Raw genomic sequence first — 22918 nt, 5'->3', positions numbered from 1 at the left:
GTCGCGTATTATAGATGCGCGCGATCCTTCCGTGCGAATCCTCGTCTTGCCGCTAATGCCCCGTGAAACGCGCGCGGCGCCGCCCGTACGAATTAAAGAGTGAAATATGTTAATGGAGTTCCCTTCTGAAGAGAGAACGAGCACGGATGGTATCTTGATTAAGGTGTCTGGCGGACGTTAGTCATTCCGGCCATCCGCTTCCCTCCCCCGGGCGGGACCGCGGAAATCTAATTTTCGCTATCCAGAAACTGAAAAAAACCCTAGGCGCCACCTTCCACCCGGCGACATTCAGCCTTCTGCTCCTGTTTTCGTCCCACGCGCTCAATCTTTCACGCCTCGGCGAAGACACGTGCGCCCCGCTTGTGTCGAGTGAAGGAAAGGGGAAAAAAAAAAAAAAGAAAAAAGTCCGCGCCTCCGTTTTCGTAAGTGAACGATTAATATAGTCGGTTATTTTCTTACCAATCACACGATTGGTCGCCACGATTGCACGTCGTACGGTGTAAAACGCGAGCGTAACCCCGCCGATGTCTTTAGCACAGTTTTTTTTTTTCAGCAGACATCACACATCAACCGCGAGAAGGCACCCAACCGTGAAAAGAACGTTTACATTTCGAGTTATGCAAAATCAATTGCGATAAAAGAGGTTAATATTAGTTATATGTCAATTTCGCGACAGATCATGCCCCCGTCGTAGTCTTTAATGTCTCCCCCTCTCCCTCCCCCGTCAGCTTTCACTTTTCGCACGCGTGATAATAATATTGGGAAACAAGTTAAAAATTTCCGCGGCATTTTAATTAAAATAGCCCCCGCTGCCGAACTACCCACTTTTCCACGTCTGGCTCTGTTTTATGCCGCGTGAAAGATTTTATAACACGTGAGATAATTTAGGCGGCGCGTACGTGTACACGCCGTACGTGCCTATCGCACGATAATTGAAGACACTTTAGAAATACGATATTTCATTAACATTTGCTTAATTGAAAACGCGCCGCCGCAGTCGCACGGTAGCATTACTGCGGGTAGGGGGCAGGGTGTAAAGTGTCTAGTGTGTGTGTAACGCATCTAGAATATAGGCAGAGAGTTGCGACAGGACGTTTTTGCGACGCTAGAAACCCCGCGAGGAGAGGAGACGCGCACGCGGCTTCTTATAGCTTCGTAAATATTTCCCTCATTGCGGTAGATAAAAGTTCGCCGTATAGTTTTTTTGATTTAAATCGATAGCCGGCCTATCTCACCCATGTAATCTCGCCCATCTGCTCCCCCCCCCCCCCTATGCTCGCCGCATGCTCGAACGTTTTATTACGATTGTTTGCGCCGCGAAATAGCGCTTGTTGATTGCTTGTTAATTGGAAATATGTCGGGAGGCTATTCACGTTCGCGAGGCCAGGGGGCAAACGTATCTCAGACTCTTTAACGCCAACCGGTAACCGCGAGGAGGCAAACGAAGCAGTTCGGAATAATATTATTGATGTTCGAGAATCCTCTCTCCGCGAAATAATATTATTGATGCTTAAGAATCTCCATCCTGGCCTTAGCATCAATAAGCTTTCTCCTCACCGAAGTGCGAGGCGCTGTACGTTGTATTTAAAGATGAAATAACCGCGAGAATATCATTTACGAATACGCGCGCCTGTTTAATTGCGCGTAAACGAAATGAAATAACCGCGCGAGCAAATAATCGGCCGATTAGTGCGCATGTAATTATAGACATAATTCTTGTTCATCTCTTTTTTATCGACAGATACAAACTATTCGTGAGAGCTTATTTGAAACAAAAGGAAGCTTAATGCAGACAAGAAAGCTTTATTACGACAATTTACGTTCCTATATTTTTATTCGTAATTCGCGATTGACGTACGCGTAGACGCAATGTTCGAGTAATAACATTTTATAAAAATTGCTATAGATTCTCCACCTTAAGGATAAGTTGTTCCATCTTCCGATAAATTTCGGCTTACTCGGCAGGTTACTATTTTTAGGGTAAATCTTACCGGACAGTTTACCAGTAGCTTTTACGTGAGCGTTGTTTCATCATTATTTATCCTATAATTTTAACCAACAAAACTGTAAACAAAAATTAGTTAAAAAATATTTTTTATTATATTTTATGATTTGTTATATAAAAAATGTTACCGTGCAAAATATACATCAATTAATGATCGCCGCGCATTAGCATTATCAATGTCATTATGATATTGTACATTTTGGATTTCCAATTCCTCAATTGCAGCTTCAATATCTCTGTCGAAGTACTGTTATAGCTTGTGCAGTTAAGGGTTATTGTTAAACCAAATGCCAATTGTTAAACCAAATGCCAGTGCAGCAAATCTTCGTTTCCATACTCTAAAACTTCAACAACATTTCGTGTTCGTATTTGGGATTCATTATATGTATAATTGCTCAGCTTGAGTATGTGTTTCAAGCAGAATCTTAAAGTAAATAATAGCTGGTGTAATGATGATACAGCATGGTTTCTAAAATAAAAATATATTATGTATATTTACTAATATATTATAAAATATATTATTTATTAACATGATATTATAAAATTATAGCTGCATGAATAGCTTTGCTTATATAGCACATATATAAATTATACAAATTAACCTTAAAGTAAAAAATATGTTTAATATCTATCTGTCAATTTTGCTCCTTATTCTTTCTTCGATGAGATCTAAAATCATCTGGACAGTGCCTTTACGAAATCGAAATCGTCTTATGAATTCTATATTATCATATTTGTTAATAAAATTTGGACGCGGACGAACTGTGTATTATTTGCGAATCACTATTATTATTTCTTCATCAATTTCATTATTACCTTCGTCTTCATAAACTAGTGGATTTTCACACAATTCTGGTTCCATTTTTTATATAATAATATAAAATTTCGGATAATCTAACCTACACTCCAATCCACAGTCATATTGTGCTCCAATCTTCCATCAATTTTCTATTTCCACCGTAGTACGTACACTTATCTGTTGGTTAAGTGGCTTACGCGGTAGTCAGAGCACCGTGTAATTTATCTGTCGGTATTGGCTATTTACCAAGGAGATAAATTTTGCCGAAAAGTGGAACAACGCAACTCACACTTTTAACTGTCAGTTAAATTATCGGATAGTTTACTTGAAGGTGAAACAACCTATCCTAAAGATGAAGGATTCTTTTGCAAGAGCATTGCGCAACATCGCGTGATCTGATTTTTTAAATTATTGCTGTATTTTATCGTTTATAGGTACGTTATGCACGTCCGCAAAAGCCAGCATTTTTACGCGAAAACGCACGATAAGTTTGCTACCAATAAACGTACCTTGGATTCCCACCGGGAATCGAAAATACGATTCTTGCCGTAAAGAGTTAAAGACACAGCTGTTGGGCTTTTATCGATCGTTAAATTCTTGCCCGCGCCGATCCGCGGGATGAGTAATAATTTGTCAGTGCATCGATAAAAGAAACGGACAGATTCCTAGTTTAAAGATCTCGAACCGATAATTGCGCGACGTAGAAAATATTCTATTCCCACTATTTCACATCGGAATGCCAGAAATTTGAAGAGTCGTAAAATTCACTGGTGCAACGAAATAAAAATCCAGCCCCGTTTATGAGGATCCTGCTAGCATCCGACCGGCACATCTTCCGGCTGCCGATCGAAGATATCGCGCGAAGTCGTTTGATGGTGCAGCCACTCGCCATAAAAACAGTACGTTCTCAAACCAGGCGTGTAAAATAAATCGCAGAACGTCTCTTTTTTTACAGCGCGATAACTTTTGGATCCGATGCGAGGTGCACAATTTTCTTGTAAACAACTGTACATTTAGAAATTCAAAATTTTTATAATAAAAAAAGTACGTTAGTCTAACGTATTTGTTGTTACAGAAAATTCCGTTATTTAACATATTTGTTAAATAAATATTGTTTTGAGTATCGTTATTTATGAATAATAAATCCAAAAACCAAACAGATTGTTGTTAATCAATATGCATCGGACAATTTTTGTTACTCACCGTTTTTTCTTTTTTTTTTTGCGATACTGTGTATATTTTATATGTGTAAATGTATCAGTGTAGTCTAATCGTAGTATTTATTTGCATAGACGTATTAAGTGTTTAGCCTAAGTATGATGCACTTATGTCATTAGCTCGATCTTCTTTGTATTTTGGGTGAGCTTTGTAATAGATGTTATGCTGGGGCTTTACCTTTTGCTTTTTGCATATCTATACATGTATTTTTTTACATCTGTTGTTGCTATAACTCTGCTGTAACTTGGCAATACACAATAAATTAGATAAAATTTTTAAAAAATTAAAAGAGTTATTAGATCAGGAATATTATGTTAATTTATTCATTACCATACATATAAGGACGAATATTGTAGCTATAATACTGTAATTATGATACTAGATCATAATTGATATGAGATCATGATGTCGTGTCTGAAGCAGTTTTCTTTATCACGATTATTATAATTCAGTTCGTGCACGCAATGATTATATGTATCCTTATAATCGCGAAATTTAACATGAAAAATGCATACTTGCAGAATAATACAAGTTATAAAGTTTCCAATAAATAAATAGATTTTGCATTTATATTTGCTCTTATTGGAAGATTATTTTTACTATTTTTTTGTAACACACACACACACACATACACAAGATAATCTCGAAGCAGCAACTAGTTTTTATTCTCAAAGTGAATTACAACTTTAGAAAGCGTTCGTCGTTTACATTGGCACAAACATTGTATTAACATGCAACGCATTCATGTGTGATAGATCGTCTTGTACACAAAAGAGATTGTGATGCTCTGAAGGTGCGGCGATTTTTCGCAGGAAGGGTAACATCCAGCCCTTTACAGCTTCCACATTGGATATGAGCAAAGTTTCGTCCAAGTTCAAGCAAACTTTTCAAGTTCCCTTACTGTCCTTCCCTTCGCTCCTTCTCCGCTCATCCAACAGGAGGATTTTAAGATTATAAGTTTTGGACTCGTGGCAGGTTTTTAATTCAAGAGTGTAATAAATATTTACGTAACTAAATTGCGAGAGTGTTAATTGTTTCCTTCGTAACTACAGTTTGCGCAGTTTACACCATGCAAATAAATCAATTCTAGTTTTCTAGATACCTTATAATCACAAAGATAAAGCGAAAAGGAATCGTAGTAGAATATTCTTCTAATTGGGAGACATTTTTCAAATAATAAAATTTTTTTTTAACGACTGTAAAAGAATTTATATATACGTGAAAAGGTAATAGGCATTATCTTGTGTTGAATACATAAAAACGTAATTTGTTTCGATAAAATTTGCAATATTCTTGACATTATGATTTCTATTCAATTTCCTATATACATTCTATAAACGCGCCACGCTGTTTCATTGAGTATGTTAGATGAAGATAATACAGTCACGTGTGCGAGGGCATAGTAGGCTAACGGATTAACAGACAAATTATTAATTTATTCTCCGCGTACACGCTTCGCGCGCTTCGAGATATGAACGACGGCGGACACGTGATCTCAAAAGGTTACGGCTACGCGCAAGCTGGATTAGATTGTCTAATGGCAAGTAGAATCGTGCCCCGAGGCGCGAAAACGATATCGTCGTTAATATTAATTCATTGTAGCACTGCGCGCTCAAGCTCGGGCTCGAAATTTGCATTCCGCTCCGGTATCAGGAAATCGTTGTTGGGGCATGCAGAAATAATCATCACGTACTAATGGCAGCTATCAGCTAGGCGTATCCTAGGCGTATCCCACGGATAGCAGCAACAGGTACGCATGGCGGAAGTCGAACTTGAATATCGATTGCACATGCCGGCTTGTCTTTTTTTCCCCTCCTGGCGTGCATTACGTTTCGGAAGACGCGTGTAAAAGGTTGTAGTAAAACGTGAGCCCCTCGCGATCTTTTACAAGAGGAGAATTGCATAACTATCTTCACATGCAATTAGACAAGGCACTTATGACAGTCACGGACGGGAGGTGTAATATTAATACGCCTGCTTTCGCACAGATATGATTTTATAGGCTACAAATTATTCTCTAACGCACGATTTGACAGAGGCCAGGAGAACCGAGTTACGTGAACTATTTCTCGGAAGCACCGATGCATTCAGTCAGTGCCGGCCTCTCAGAAATCCGAGATAGCTCCATCTTCCACAATTTTTATTCCTTCTATGAATAGATGACCTATTAAGACATATAATATGAAGGAACTGCGATTGAACGCTCATGCACTTAACCGTGAAGATGCTCCGTGCTTGAAAAGTTATTCCCAGGAAAGATGTATATGATTAATATGCATTTAAATATGAGTTTCGTATTAAATAACATAAATTTTGTCATAAATTTCGTTCTGTTACATTCTATATATATACATGTTTAACAAGTCGCTTTGATTGCTTCAAACGTAAGAAAAATTATGCAGATTGATTTTATCGAAAAATCAACTGTAACAACCCTATAAGTGGTTTGCTCGGGGCAATACTTTTTATCGGCGATAAAAAATTAATTCGCCTTATCGGTGTTGTGTAATTAGCTGTCCGTGCAACGGGAAGTATCGGCGGCCGCTATTCAATTTGGGATTTCTTTTATTTCTCCGCTATAGCACCGCGTGCCATCGCCGCACTTCTCCCCGTCTGACATTTCCGATGCATTCCGATGCGCGTTCTGTATTATTAGCACGCGGAATACGCTCGGCGGTTGCCGTGTACCTTTAAGCCGCCATTCGCGTCGGTTATGGTAATGCAGTCGCGCCGTTCAACAACAAGCGGCCGGGGCGTGTAGCAACGGCTTTATCGTTAAGGGTAGCACATCTCGCGTTGACCACGCGACAAAGGAACGAGTGAGGTAACGCATTCGTCGCGTTATGTCCGCACGAGAGTCGTATTCCCGAACCTGGACAGGCATAACACACCTTACACGGCGCTAAAGCCGTCGAACACGGCGACACTGCAACTGCAGTTGCAGCTGCGCTAATGCAAAACGATCCCGAACGCTTCTCAAGTTGCGGCGCTGCGTATCTCGGCGAATTCGGCGCGAGGCAACGTTTCGGATCCTGCAAAACAAAATTTGTTTTTTGGTAATATATAAGGGAATTCCGTTTGTACTCGACTTATCGCCGATTGCCGCTTGATCATATCCTCGCGGCAAGCGAAAACGATTAGGATTTTCGCCGGAACGGGGATTCCCAAGCGCGCGTTTTTCATCGCGACGTATTTTTTCTCCCCCCAGCCCCTCTCCGGTCTTTCCTCTTCTTTTTACATCGCTTCCCGCTTCTTCCGAGCCCTCCGTCCGCTCTTTTACGAGCGATATTTTATGCACGCTGCCGCGTGTTAACGTCACATGGGGCGCGTCGCGTCGTTCGGCAGCGGCACCTCCTCCGATGTGGCCCGAACACACACGGGCCATGGACATTATTAACAAGGGGGCTAACAATATACGTACGTGCGAAGTGTCCATTTTTTTTTTGCGCGGATTAGCGCGAGGTGTAAACGACTCGGAGCACGCGCCGGCGTCGTCGCCGTATAGCGAACGCGTAATTAGTATTTTGCAAATTACACAGCCGGAGGTTCCGCACTTTGCGCTCCGCGCCGCGCGCGGTGTGGACAGGCCATAACTCCGGGCGTTAACGAGTCCGTCCCGCGGCAGTTTCCATGGCTATTTGCATCGTGTCCTTCTTACGAAGCTTTCTCTACCTCGTCTCCCGTCTATCGTCTTTTTTCTCTCTCCCCTCCCTCCTCCCCCCAACCCTCCTCCTCCTCCTCCTCCCGCCTCGTGCGTATAACGCGCGCGCCTTTATGACGCATCGGACGCCCCTAACGAAGTGATACTCGGCCGCTTTTAATTAATAGGACGGCTGGGCGTTGATCAAACGCTCCGGAGCTGTTGGTCGCGCTGTTTATCGAACAAACGAGCTTATTCAGCGCCACAGAGAACCGTGCGCGCGAGCCTCTACGCCCCGTAGATGCTGCGCTTGCTTGTTAATGAAAGCATTATATTCGTTATACGCGGTATAATTTATGGAAATGGGAAATCGTTTATCGCGGAGCTTCTTTAATCCTCGTTAACGTTATCTCTGCCGATTTATTCCGCTTACAGCATACGCAGTGAATCTTGTGCGTGGAGGAAGAAGGTCGCCAACACCGGCATTGACTTCCTAAAACAGCGCAATTTTATTTCACGGAAACGCTGTATTGTTTCACGGCTGATAGAAACGTGATCTACTTATATAATTCAGGAAATAAAAACCCATAGTTCATACATTTATTTTTTTCCATGCGAAATCTAAAAAAACAAATCTAACTTAATATTTTGTACAAATGACTCATTTTAAAGGAAAAGAAAAGGAAAATGTTACCTGGTCTGCCAGTCTCTCTTGAGATCCAATTTTTCACCTTTTATTGTTGTTGCAAAAACATTTAATTATTATAAAATCTGCAACGGTATTATTAATAATGCTGTATGATAGAAGACACTTTCCAGTTTCATCTGTTTTTGTTGTTTTAATTTTAACTTTTGTTTAAGAAATACTGTCCAACAAAAACAAAGTGGTGTGCCAGTATCGGTGACTTTCCTCTATATATATAATTTCAAAGTTGGCTATGTATTACATGCGTTTCATATTGTATCTTTTCGACTACAAATACTTAGTATGAACTAATATACTATACATCTACTGTCTACCGACACAATTGGCATCAACGGATAAAAGAACATTTCAATCTTCCAATCGTTTTTTAAACGGCTTAGCTGTGTGAAAATGGGAATGGAGGTTTTATTACACAAAATAATAAGGTAGAGTATCTCGATGTGATTGCACACCGCGGAGGATCGTTTTGCGATAATTTCTGATTTCACCTGACTGCATGAAACGTTTCCCCGAGTCGACATCGCGTCTTCGTGACTGCGTATCAATGATATGACATTTATCCGTCCCGGCAATCATGTCCGGAGAGTTATCGCCGGCACAGGTTGGTTAGCCCGCAACTCGTCGGATGTGCACACAAGTCACGCACACGCAACGCCGGGGTATATTACGTTCTTCACGGGGCGAAGCGGCGCACAATAAACACGTGATTCCGCGTCACGGTGGAGGACGACGGCGGGGCTGGCTGGCTGGCTGGCTGGCTTCGTTCTCGTCGATCGAAAGCTCAAACAGAGCTGCGATCGCGCGGATCCCCCGGAGGGGAAACCTTCGCGCCGCTGTCACTCGCGCCGCGTGCACGCATGGCTGCGTGGACGTAAGCTCTCGCGTGGTGGACGCAAATGCGTACGCAAATAATACGCGGCTACGCCGGCTACGAAATTGGCACCTTTCACGGCGCGCCGGCTGAAAACAGAGTGGGACGCGGATGACGTACGTGTTTACACCGATACCCGTGTAATTATGGGTTTATTGAAAATGATGCATCGCCGCAACGTATTTTCGCCTTTGTGGCGGGGCCCCTTTCCCCTTGGCGCTTATGCGGAAAGTTGCCGGTTTATGACGACGACGGGATCTACGGGAAAGCGGTTGCAACGATTTTAATGTGTCTCGACACTGCTAAAACACAGAAATTATCACCCAGCTCGCTATTTGTCACTGAAATAGTTGACGACATTTATAGTCTGCGGTGGAAATTTAATAAGAAGGGGGTCGTAACTGTTTCCATGCTCTGGCGTGTAGGTAGAAATTACCACCCAGCTCGCTATTGATCACTGAAATGGTTGACGACATTTATAGTTTGCGGCAGAAATTTAATAAGAAAGCAACATAATAAAGGTTCTCCTGTTTGGACCGTGACTCATAAAATTGTCCTTTAAAGTAACGTTTAAGAAATTTACATTTGTAACACAACTACACACGGTAAAGTACAATTTCTGTTACAATGGTCTAATTCCAAGTGACTTCTCTCTACAAATTTCTCTGGCTTAAAGCCACGTGAAAGCGAAGCCGCGGCGACAAGTCGGGGTCGTACAACCGGAAACCCGCGCAGTTTCCGGCTTTGATAGAATCGCCGATGCACGTCGGTCCTCGCCGGGTATCCCCCTACCACCCGCGAACCGCGAAGCGGTTGGATACCACGGGAAGATAACGCACGCCGAGGCGCACGTATATCCGGCGGTGTTCACGCCTCGCGTGTGGGAACACGAGTCGCCGATGAGCGTAGGTGTACCTTCCCCCGTGGTCACCCTGCACCTCAAAGGCACGGGCACATAACGAGGCACTAAGGGAAGAAGGTGCGTCTCGCCGGGAACGGTGGTAGGGGAGGGGGGGGCGGAGAAAGTCTCAGCGGGGAGAGATAGATAGGACATAAAAAAAAAAATCGTAATCACAGGTAGGTACAAGCTACACGGCACCGTGTTCCGAGGATTAATGATTCGCGTCCGCATCGTCGTCGTTACGAACCGTGGAAGCGTTTCAACATTCTTTCGATCTTTAAACCTCAGCTTCGCGCTTGATCTCCGTGTTGTTTCACCTCCCTTGCCCGTAACGGGTCGCGTCGCTTGGAAGATCGTCGAATCGATTAGACGCCTGAAGTTGCGTAAAGGCACGTTGCTGCGGCCGTGATGTGCTAGTGTTAAATGAGCCGGTGGGTGGGAAGAACGATGTAAGCTGTGGATAAAAGAGCGAATAGAATTGCAACTTTTATATGCACCAGCTATTTTCATCTCTTAATTGTGTATTTACATGAAGGAGATTTTTATCTCTTTTTAAGAGCCATAAAGAAGAAGGCTGAAGTAATTTGATGCCTCGAAACTGTCTGTCTCGAACGTAAAAAATGTAAATTAAGTCGTTATCTTACTTGTCATAACGTCAGAAACGTGGATACACGTGGACGCGTATAGGAATCTATAAATCTTGGTTTTTTTTTTCTCAGGAAACAAAACCAGGAACGCAGTTAAGATGGTAGTATCTATGAGGTCGCAACGTCTTGGCCTGGGAAACCATGTTCTTTGTTGATTTCCTATTCGCAAACAGTTCGTGCTGCTCTGTTTCTGCTTACCGAAAGTTTGTTTGTGTTGATCCACCTGTTTTGACGCGTAAACCCACTTGAAACTCAACTTGACAACTTAAATCACTCGAATGTCGTCTCGAGCATGGGTCGCAACGCTTGGGAATAATGCGCGCTGTCATCCCGAGTTTCGTGAAAGCTATCGCGGCGGAGAAGTCGTTTTGTGGACGCGTCTCTTAAGTCTGATATTTCCGCTATGCCGGAATCGTGTTCAAAGCGGAAGGAGGAAAGGCGGAGACGGGAGAGGAAACGCACGAGGCTGCTTGCTTCGAGCGGAGTCGCGTGAGCTCGATAGGTCGGACGAGAGTCCGAACGCACGAGCCGGGGTTTAGTTCGTCGTGGTGCAGCCGCGTGGTTTGTCGTGGCCCGATCGACCGATCGATCGCCGAGGAAGGTCGAGAGGTGGCCGAGCGAAACGAGAGGATTCTACGGTAGAAAAGAGGATTTGGAATTTATGAGCCGCGCGATACCGACGTAACTACGTTCGCTTTGAACGCGCCGTGTTCGGAAACGGTCGGGCGTTTTTTTTTCCAGCGCTGCACGTCGTGGTGATAAGAAACGTAGATAGCAACCGGGAATCGCGCGGCGGATGTATGTTTTCAACAATCGTTCCGCGAACGGCTCTCGATCGGGACTTGCGATACTCTCTACAGCTGAACGTAACCGTTTTCAATTAATTAGGCGCGCTATTAGGATATCGCGGTTAGATGTAGAATATTGAGCGATGACGATAGGAACAAAATTAGACTCGGAACGATCGCGAGAAATATTATTCACATTGAGTGTAATTATATTTTTCAATAGTGTTAACAATCACAGCACTATATAAGTAGTACATATTTTTGTAATTATACATTGTAATAATAGAATATAATAGTGGTGAGATTATATTTTTAGTTCCTAGATCATCACTAGATCTATAAAGTCTCTCTGTGATTTTTGGTATAGGTTGTCAGTTCCAGCTCAATGTTATAATATATCGAATCTTATGTACCAGGCTTACTGCTCAATCTATTTTTTTCTTAAGTTTGACAGCTTCCAGATTCATCACTCACTAGGTTTCTTTTAGACTTGATACAGTCTCAGGTTTCTAGTCTACTTTTAGTTTTAGTTTCCCTAATTTTTCTCCAGCCCAGTTCCCTAGGTTATAATCAGCTCTCCGTCCCTAAAGGCTTGACGCAGGTTTCCTTGGGTCTCTCGCAGCTCTCGGAAAATGGATGTGAGGTAACTTGCCCGTTGATTATTGACCGTTTTCACACGTCATCCATATATTAGATGTATATACTAAATGTAAATGTACAAAAGAATACATTATGAGGAAATTTACACATTAAGAAGAAATGTTGTAATCAGGAAATATATTTGTGATAATTCAAAGCTGTATTTCTGAAAAGTGCATATATTATTGATAACATTAAGAAATGCATTTAATTTATGAACGATGTGCGTGACAGGTGCTACAAGCAGAGGAAAATAATGCCTATTATATCCCGATTGATTCTAATCAATGATTCAGCGACATGCAGCTAACTCATAACTATAAACGTCAATTTAAAAAGTTGTAAAATCGTGAATTTTATATCTTTCTCCATTCTTGGTAAGAACTCGAACCTTCCATCTCTACGAGTGGCATACCGCTGAATCCTAATCCCCTTATCATGCTTTTTAACATTGCTTGCCATTCGTTTCATTGCTTTCATTTCTTCCTTCCCCTCGATCATCCACCATATTTATGCATCTGCGAAATCGTACGCATCGACGCAAGACGAAATTGGCCTTAAGCTATGCTGAAACTTCCTACCTATTTCGAAGCAACAGATAAATTTATAAATGTCGAGTTAACATCATGCAAACGTCGTAACGGAACATGATCTTCTGCATTTCTTCCTTCTTCTTGACCTATCAATATTATAATGCAAATTATATGCGTTATGCAGCTTATTCTAAGCTTGTATTACATAATAATAAATAGCTGAATATGTTAAGTGATTGCTGATTTTTTCATAATAAAAGAAATACGTGAAATTCGAAAGATTGTTATATGGTTTCTTTATGGCCCAATCTACCGTGTTCACATTCGATTCGTATAATATTAAAATGTTATATAATAATGCAAAATTTGATGCTTCAAAATACCATCTAGAGTAATTTTATTAATCGTAGAGAACTACTTATATATTTTTCTTATATTAACATTTATATTAATTCTAACATTTATATTAATTCTCTGGATACAAATTTATCCAACAACATTAAGAATTTTTTACCTTTCTTTACATTTTCTTTTCTTTTTTATATGTTGCAAAATATTATTAGAATAACTAAAGTAACATTATTTCTTTATCTTATTAAATGCAATTTTAAGCTATCAAAATTTTTATCTTAATTATGAAAATTATTAAATTTAAGTTAGCAATTGAGTGAGAAGATTTACTCATAATACCACTTCAGAGTTGAATATTATTAGTTAAAGTCAAAATTATTCTCTTGAAGTTGAAACTAATAATTGCAACATTTCTACTAATAGCAAATTAACTTTATAAGTCTAAATATTTACGAGAGACTCGAACTCACTGTTTTGATAATGAAATTGTTATAAAACAAGGTTGTTGCGGCTTGATGAACTTTGATTTCTGTCTAAACGTACCTAATGCTAACATTTGAGCTGCGCAACACTTCGGAATCACAAACAAAACTGTTTCGGCTGTTAGAACGGATATTGCGGCCGCACTTCCGCGACACACAGAACGGAAGCAATTTTCACGCGGCTCACCTCGCAATATCTCGCACCTTGTGTGCAACGTCGTTCTTCCATCCTATGGTGAATTATTGCGCTCGCGTACTCGGCTTGTGTTCGCCGCTATCACGTGGCTACTGTCCGCAGCCTGCAATTAACATTACGACGGCGTCGGCGGCGGCGCATCCCGACGACGACGGCGATGCCTCACGTAGTAGTAGGTGGCGTTAAACGGGCGCGAAAAGGGCGGATGCGGCAGGTGGTGCAACAGCTGTGAATCCGCGGAAAAGGCGAGAGGCAGTTAATCTCTCCGGTTCGATACGCCCACGTGACCTCCGCTGGCGTGGAAGGTGCACCGATCCTCGCACACCCATCGCTTCCACCCTTCCTACCACGATCGGTGACTTTGCCTATTTCAGCCCGTCGTTATCACCACTCGCCATATGACGACAGCTTGTTCGCCTGTTGTATACACACTTGGACCGCGACGTGGCGTGCCTTGAACCTGGCGATGGGAGAGGGAAGATAAACGTGTGCAGGATATAGCTGGACGCGAAAGTCTAGAGATGCGACGTGATCGTGGAATAAGCGTCGCTATACGGTTTATCGGTACCCGTCGAAGTAGCGCTGTCATTAGAAACTGGTCAACGTCGATACAACATTCATTACCCCCCCTCCCCTTTCGAACTGGATGATCGTCGGTTATTTTATTGAGATCCGACTCTATCTGTTACATCATTACGGCATTTAATTCGCGTAACGATGGCCCACGACTCCTTTCAGGTCAGACTCGATCACAGACTCGTTCCGTTTCGATCGATCAGCCCGTATATCTTCTGATCCTGACACATGCCGATTTACCACGTATACACGTAATCGTTGCAAGAGCAACGCGCGGAATTCGAAACAAAGCAACAAGAAGAAAAGAAGAAAGAAGGAGAGAGAGAGAGAGAGAGAGAAGAAGACAGAAGCGAGCGAACGGTGCCCCGAGCCGGGAGGCGGCCGAACGTCCTTTTTTTTTTTCATGCCAACAACAAATCTTGCCTGCCATATCGGCGATACCCTGCGATGTGTGTGCCCGGTCTTATCTCGACTCGCGGCGTATGAAGAGGAACCGTTTCGCGCCCGCCTGCCGAAAACGTCGAACTTCAATTACCGAGCACGGAAGCGGTTATAAGATGGTATCGCCGGGTGTACCATCGGATGCGCCGCGCGCCGCATAAATCGCTCATCTTTACCCGCCGGTGGAGGTGCCGGGGCCTCTCGCGTTGCCACGACGGTGCTAATAAACACGGGGGGCCGATAGACCGACCGCGCGTTCTCCGTGACGAGAGGAAAGGACCAAGGGGGGGGAAAAAAATAAAGAAAGAAGCGAGAGAAGGAGGCCGGCGCGGTCTGCCAAGTGTTGGCCGATCGGCGCGACTCAGCGTCCGCCGCCCGCGCCGGACAATAGATACGCCGCTCGCGGTATCGCGAATTATTAAGGAATAATGACGCCATTTGTAACCGGCGTGAGGCGAAGTGGCGAGAGAAGAGGAACACGGTCGCACGCGCGCGAAACCGAGGAGGTGGGACCCCGCGAGGCGCACGGTGGCAGCGAGAATGGCAGCGAACGCGGGGGAGTAGAGGGGGGGAGGGGGAGGAAATCTCGCTGGGCGCGAGATGAAGAGCGCGGCGGCGGTATTATTGCTGATTGAAATTCTTCGTGGCCCGAGTTGACTTGCCGCGTGCACCGGCAGATTGCGCGATTAGTTTGCGTTTCCATCGTGCATGGCAGTGCGCCAGCCCCGCTGGTTTTTTTCCTAACCAAACCCTCCCCCGAGATTTCCCCTGCCTGCCCTATTTGCCTGTCTACCTGGGCCGATCCCGCCGCCCCTCTGGACTCGCGATCGGTCCTCACGGATTTCGCTGCATCCTTTCGAGCTTCGGTATCCGTCGTTTATCAAGAATATGTGTAACGTTACGTCACCGTTGGCGTACGTTAATTATTCCAGCTTAATGGTCATTTTTATAATTGTTACGAGCTGGGTTTTGTAATTATGTTGAATTAGTTGAACGTTCGTTCATTTGTACGTTCGTTCTTGTCGATTTATGAGTCACGAGCGGCCACTCGTTTGTTATTCCACATCGACTTTCATGCAGATTATTCCCGGAGGCATCGGAACTTTAAAGAATGATAAATTATACCGGAACACGTGTGTATCAGAAAGCAAAGGAATCATCGGGCTTCTAACACAAGATTATCCCGCCCCTCGTCAGTCGTGTTGGCGTTTGACGCTTACGACGCAGTTGCAGCGCGAAGGTCGCATTTTTAAGTGACTGCATCATCCTATTGACACTCGCCGTTCGATGGTTAAGGATAACGGCAACGATTTTAAAGGCTGTGCTAACCGAAGAATTTCGATAAAGTCGCTTCTGCAAATTTAAATATATAAATATAAATTGCTGTTTGAAATACGAGTTTCCTTTAATATGAACAAAATTTTGAGCGTGCTTTATTTATAATTAGAGACAAAATTGAATTCCACTTGTCGTCAATTGCGAAACTATTTAATCAAGTACGATTACTTGTTCAGTAACGTATTACATGTAATACAATGATTGATTTTGAGATCTTTCATTTTTTTATTAAGACATTGAATTACTTGATAATATTAATTATGAATAAAATACCATTAGTCAAAATAATGTATTAATAGCTTTAAGAGCTTATTAATAATTTACTACTCGTTTACAAAATTTAAAAAGAAAACGCACACACATTTATGTATGAGATGTACAATTATGTTCTCTTTTATCAATTAAACAATAATTCAAAACGTCAATTGTAACATGATAGTAAAACATATTTTGTTAGAAATATGAATGAGAATATTTTTAATATTCTTTTATACGATACAATGAGATTGATATCATTTGCCATTCCCTAGAATATTTTTATGCATGATCCGTTCAAGTATTGAGGCCGCAATTTCATTTAATCCACTTACTCGTGGACAGGGAGAGTTGATCGGCTTGTAAAACAAGTTTGTATATTAATTCCTGACGCTACCGATTTTCTCCCGGGCTATAAAGGCGACGTTATTATCATATTGCCTCGAGGGCAACGTACTGGCATTCCGGCATATTTAATATCTTCCAATTAAAAAGATGTCGTTTTTAAACGTTATAAGAATGAAATAAAAACTGATATAAGAGAAAAAGAGCTGTGAATGTTTATTTTGAGAAGAATTTGATGTTTTCTCCGCACGCCCACACGGATACACAGATGACTCACAGGAAATATATTTTATGGGTTGTAATAAAGTATACTTAGAGGTAGGAAACGTCTGGTAGTGATTTATAGTGCAGTCGTAGAGAATGCCTCGCGATGGAGTAAAACTACGTTTGTATAGGATTAGGAAAAAATTTAATTCCTCGCTGGTGCGACACACACACACATTTTGATGAACCTCTTACTTTTTGTTGGCAGTGCTACATAAACAAATTACATCGCCGCAACGTTTGCTGTATGTACATAAGAAAATTGTTCGGTATAGTTTAGCTTAATTTATCTTGCACTTGCGTTTTTCGCATTATTTTACAGCAAATAAAAATAAAACTGAAAGCAAAGGGTGATTATTGTAAATTGTACGTTGAAGTGGAGGTGAGAAGATTTGTACACGAAATTTGTTAGCGAAAAGGTGTTAAAAATCGATCCGGTGGTCTTTCTAACAATTTCTCGAAAATAGAATATAGCGAGTAGAAAGAGAGACGATAAAAATAAAATAAGCGCACGATTGTTTAGATGGAGTGTTTAGCGCAACCGCAGGGAAAGGTGTTTGTCGTCAGCCTTGGTGGGCCTCTAAGAACCGGGCCCGCATTGTTGGTAGGTGCACCGCCTGTCGCTGGGCTCTGATTCATTGCCGCGCCTTGCAATTCATCATTCCAGTTCTCGTGTCCCGGCATCATTGCGCCTTCCCCCTCTTTCTGCGCAAGCTGCTCGCGCCCAATGGTAATCACCCGGAGCCTTCCTTTCTCGCATACCTTCTCCTCTTATTTTGCGCACAGCTAAGCTCTCCTTATAATTATTCGGTTGTCAAGAAATGCGTATTTTTGAAGAATTAACGTGCCTGTTAGATCACACAAAACGAAACCAAATTAAGCTTTCGCGTTACAACAGAATACAAAAAGTTCATATAATTTTCTTATTATTTATACAATTAGTTTAACTGCTAACTCGTTTTTTTAATGACATTCCATTTTTCGTTGAGATACTTTCCTATATAAATCTTTATTATTCTCATGCTTCTCTATCAAATAAAATCTTTGAAGAATGAATTAAATATTTTTTAACTTAATTTAAAAATCTTCCAGAATACATATTATTTTTTAATACAATTTTTTTCTGGGAATCTATCTCGGTACGTATAATTTAATATCATATATTATTATTAATATTTATAAATTTTCAAAAACAATTTAACGTTTCTGTGTAACACCTTTTTCAAACAATTATTATTATAGGTAGCATCAAACGTATACCTGTATCCCGATAATACTCGATTATCGTCTTTTGAATTACGACGAATCCATCTACCAATACACGGGACCGGACCTCGCCGGGCGGAGGTGCGCTTTTCTAGGTAGACAGTATTTCCCCACGTCGCTAATCCGCTCGATCATCCTCCGCGCGGAAATGGCGCTACGAATTGGAGAGCGGAGGGTACACGTGTAGGCGTGAGGTACAAGGACGGGAGGACGTGCCCGGGCGTGATATACCGTTATCCCTCTGCCGTTTAAACGGACACGCGCACGGATCTTGATAATAACTCCGAACGAAGAAAATGAGGGGCGGCAGAAGGAGGTCGAGGAGATAGGATCGCGCGCGTTGTGCCTTCCTCTCTGATCGAGACGCGAACGGGCGCGATAAGTCGAGTTTTTCGCGGGCGCACGGGATGGACATACCTCTTAATGAACGATAAAAAGCACTTCGTAAAAATGACTGGGGTCTTTTAATAATGACTCGGCGATAATTAATAACGGCGCAGGATAGCGGCGCGCAAAGAGGATTTCGGCCGGTTTTTGACGCGGCGTTTCTTCCCTCCGACTCGTCTCCGGTTCGCAAAAAGCGCCAGGCACTACGAAATCAACCGAACTCCATACTTAAATCAAATGACGAAAAGGTTTCGGCCGCGTAAAAGCCTATAATGGCTAAATGGATTAATTGCAATTAATGGCGGTGAAAAAGTTATAGGAAAGGATTGAACCTGTGTATGTGAAACGGGATCCTTTCTCACGGAACAAAAACGGATAGTGGAAGCCTGAGTAGACGATGAGAAATAATGCGAGGAAACGAATGAAACCGGTCTGATGGAGAGATTATTAATTAATGAGAGAATCGTATATTTAACGATGGTACAATATTAGAAATGGATACTTCGATATAATAATGTCCAGTTTTCCATTACGTGTTCTGAAGCTTCTGTTGGATAAAAGAAGTTCTTCAGTTTCTCGTCATAATAATTTGAAATGGTACTCCAGAGAGAAACTCTACGTTTTCATCTATTTGTGTCATCATCGCCAGTGAGTCATATTCGATTGTGTCATTACTGGAAATGTAAGTGCAATGAAAATTTTGCGTTACTACACCTTTGAAGTTGAAGCGAGACAAAATGTTCTCTTCTTTTAAATTGGCGTTATATTATTTATCCAAAAATAATTTTAGTACCTGTTATTTAAAGAAAAATTAACGTTTTATTTCTGCGCAAAAATTTAATCATGTATCAACAGTGAAATTAATTAATACTGAAAAACGGCACATATCACTCTGCCGCCGTCAGTGAAGATCATGCGGATTATGTGTTCAAAAATTCGTCGTGCGTCCCTGGAACTTTCGTTTCCGTTCCTGCCTTCTAAGCCGAATACTGCGGCGGTCACGTATTCATGGTTGCCGCAGTCTCTTCCGGTCGTGTTATTTTTCCGCAGACAGAAAAAGTGCAAAAGGCCTTCGCGTTGCGGGGCACTTCACCCGGCCGGAGATTAAGCGTGGGCAACTTCATGAAGAGAGATTAAAACTGCTAAAATTAATTCACGTAATTGCAGATGAAGTTCAGCTCTGTGCTCGCTGATGCCAAATATTTTTTTCTATTGAGATTCTTAATCGAGCAACATTTCTTTAATGCAATTTGAAGTTGCGAGAGAGGTATGTGAAATTAAATCTTTTTAAAATATTAATTTATTTTCAGATTCTTTAAATATATTATTAGCAACAAATAACGCGGCTAATATCTTTTTTTTATTTATTTACAATTTGATATTTACGAAATACGAAATGTACTATTTACATTCTAATGAATCGAAAAACTGTCACTGCATTTAATATATAATTGTCCTATAATATAAAATTGTCCTATAATATAAAAAGAAAGATATTAATATTCTTTTTATATTCTATTTTGATTTTTTGTGAACTTTTAGAACTCAATCAATTTTTATAAATATTTAAATCGCATTCTACCTTACGTTACGTTATAATTTGCGCGAACGTAAAGTCTGTAGACTATATCATTCTCCGCTTTTTGTCCGCCTTGCAGACAGACGATACTCGAGTAGACTCCAGCTTGAGCAAACTCCGTGCTTGTCTGTCTCCTCGTATTAATTAATTAACGTTCTCTTAATTAAATCGCTCCGCTAGACAGTGACGAGAGCGACCGCATTACTTTGTCGCTTTCAAATGGAAGGTTCGGTGATGTGCCATTTGCTTTATCCTCCTAAAGCTTTGTTATCCATTTCCGCTCTACAAGTCATCGAAAAAAATCTCCTTTTATAATAAAATAGATTACTCGTTGAAATGAAATTATTCATAAATGTTTTCAAGTGGCTTTGTCAACTTTACATCTTCTTTCGTGTATGCGAGCTATTAATTCCAAGACACTGACAAATATCCGCTTTTCGAACAAGATATAGCAAGCGATATAAAAAAAAAACGGTACCAGCATCCCACTGCTTAATTTATCACACGAATCCAACTATCCGTCTATTACCTATTTCACTTACGTCCTGAGTTTAAGACGCTGCGAGACGTTTATCTCGCGCATCTCTCTCTCTTTCTCTCTTCCTCGGCGCTATCTCGATAAGGCTTCTCCTCTGGATGTGTCACGCAATTTGTAAGTATCTATGGTTCTTCATCCGACTCTGGTAGTATCTCGGAACATCTGATGGAAAAAAGGCAAACAGAAGTTGCTTGTGCTGGATTGTGAAGAGAGAGAGAGAGAGAGAGAAAGAGAGAAGGAGGAGGACAAGGCGCAGAAGTTAGACACAGTGCGAGACATGAATTATTCTCAGCGCCTGCTGTGTGTCTAGAGCTGTTCGAGGCGTGTTTCCCACGCCGACTCATAACGCGTTATCAATTATTAATTGCTTTACTGGAACGTAAGTTCTTCATGCTGGCCGGGGACAACAAAGGACACCCAGAGACGCGTGAGCATCGCTCCGCGCCAACGCATCGCTCATGCAAGATACATTTCACGTGTAATCGATGCTGCGCGCATTTCGCCGCGGATGTATAGGAGCGCATCGATTGAGGGAGCATCGATTATCCTGATTCCAAGAAAGTCAACGTCGCGGTAAATTACGGTGGCCTGGAGAGTTATCCTATAAATCTCAAATGACAGAACGGCAGTCGTCCTCTGGTTAGTTTATCTGTCGGCTACGGACGGAGGGTTCTCCTCGCATGGCGGACGTAATTTGTTAAAATATGACAAAGCCATGCGAATTCGAAACATATGCGAATGACGGGTATTGCGAATACGGATCATTTCAATTTCAATTAATTAATGTGCTGTTGGGAATATTTAATTACTGATTGACATGGACGTTTGCAAAAGAAAAAACTGGACGCGTGCTGGTTATTAATATCGTTGAACGGCAGACAAAAATGCTGCTGGAAATGTGCTAATAATTGAAAACATGTAGTTGAAACGTGCCTTAGTTTTAAATTAATTTGAAAAAAGAGGTATGAATATTGGAATTTTAGAACATTAAAAAAAAGTAAATAATTTACTAATAAAAAGTTGTTTTTGTATTAGATACATTTGTAATTTATGCGCAACAATTTTTATTGTGCTCCCATTATTACGATACAATAATTAAAATAATTTCTAATATAAAAAATAACGAAGTTATCTTATGCTTATAGTCGATCCACTTACAAAATTTATTTAAAAAATTAAAAAGTACACAATATATTGACTTTATTTTTAGATTCTATTTTTTAATTTTTTAATTAAATTTTGCCAATTGAGTCGATCATAAAGAAGCTTTGTTACTTTTGTTAATTATCACCGAGGACAATAAGATTAATTTTCAAATTTCTAATGTGTCCTTCATTATTATCTCAAAATGATCTCATGGGTACGTTTTATTCGCTGAATAGCATCGTAAATTGATCGACGGTACGAAAATCTCACTTTGGCACATTTGTAATAATAATTTAGGAGAAAATTACTCTGGCTAAGCAGACGTGTTTATTTATATGTTCTGTAGAATATGCATGTATACGCATCCGGTGTATACTCGAGAGCCCGGGTAATAATCCATCATTTATATTAATTGCACTCCGTGGTACGTCCTGCTCCTGCATAAATGATATCGTTGTGTTTGCCATGACACGGTGTTAGCCACTGGCTCGTGCTCTTCATAAATTCTAATTAAGTTCACATAATCGACCCCCAGAATCATACCGGCTGCGCTTTTGTCATCTCGCACGAAGGCTCCATCGTTGCGAGAAAACAACATTGCGATGGATTCCACGAATGAGCTTTGTTAGAAAAACTGCTCGGCAATTGTACGTGATCAGTAATTACGTGTTACAATTTCATATCAATTACATATTTTTGAGATCAAAGAACGCGGTTTTTTATTATATTTCTTTCTAAATTGTCGCGCTTTTTAAATAAAATTTTTATTGCACTTCTTATTAACAATAATGAGTAATTATACAATAAAGAAGTTATATAAGAGTAATTATATTTATTTCTTTAATGTATATTAGATATAAGAATAATTTTATATAACGAAGAAAAACAAATATTTTTACCTTGGAACAAACTACGAAAAAAATTAGAACCATGAGTTTTTAATCAAGATATGTTTTCTCTACGTCGCGTTTCTGTTTTTTTTTTTTTTTTTACATAGTATATTATTC

The 22918-nt window shown here is 41.1% G+C and overlaps 1 protein-coding gene and 1 long non-coding RNA gene across 3 annotated transcripts in view; one reads left to right on the top strand and one right to left on the bottom strand.

Moving 5' to 3' along the window:
• Positions 1 to 22918, top strand: part of LOC105839886 (UPF0489 protein C5orf22 homolog) — a 639614-nt gene that overhangs the window by 237820 nt on the left and 378876 nt on the right. The gene's annotated exons all lie outside the window — the stretch shown is intronic.
• On the bottom strand, positions 540 to 18048 carry LOC118644464. Its single transcript, XR_004962237.1, has 2 exons — positions 8857 to 18048; positions 540 to 8748 (listed from the first exon to the last, which is right to left on the bottom strand). It is a non-coding gene; the product is annotated as an uncharacterized LOC118644464 (long non-coding RNA).

The sequence above is a fragment of the Monomorium pharaonis genome, chromosome 2 (genome assembly GCF_013373865.1).
Source record: "Monomorium pharaonis isolate MP-MQ-018 chromosome 2, ASM1337386v2, whole genome shotgun sequence".
NCBI classification, from domain to species: domain Eukaryota; kingdom Metazoa; phylum Arthropoda; class Insecta; order Hymenoptera; family Formicidae; genus Monomorium; species Monomorium pharaonis.
This window is presented reverse-complemented; position numbering and strand designations above follow the sequence as displayed.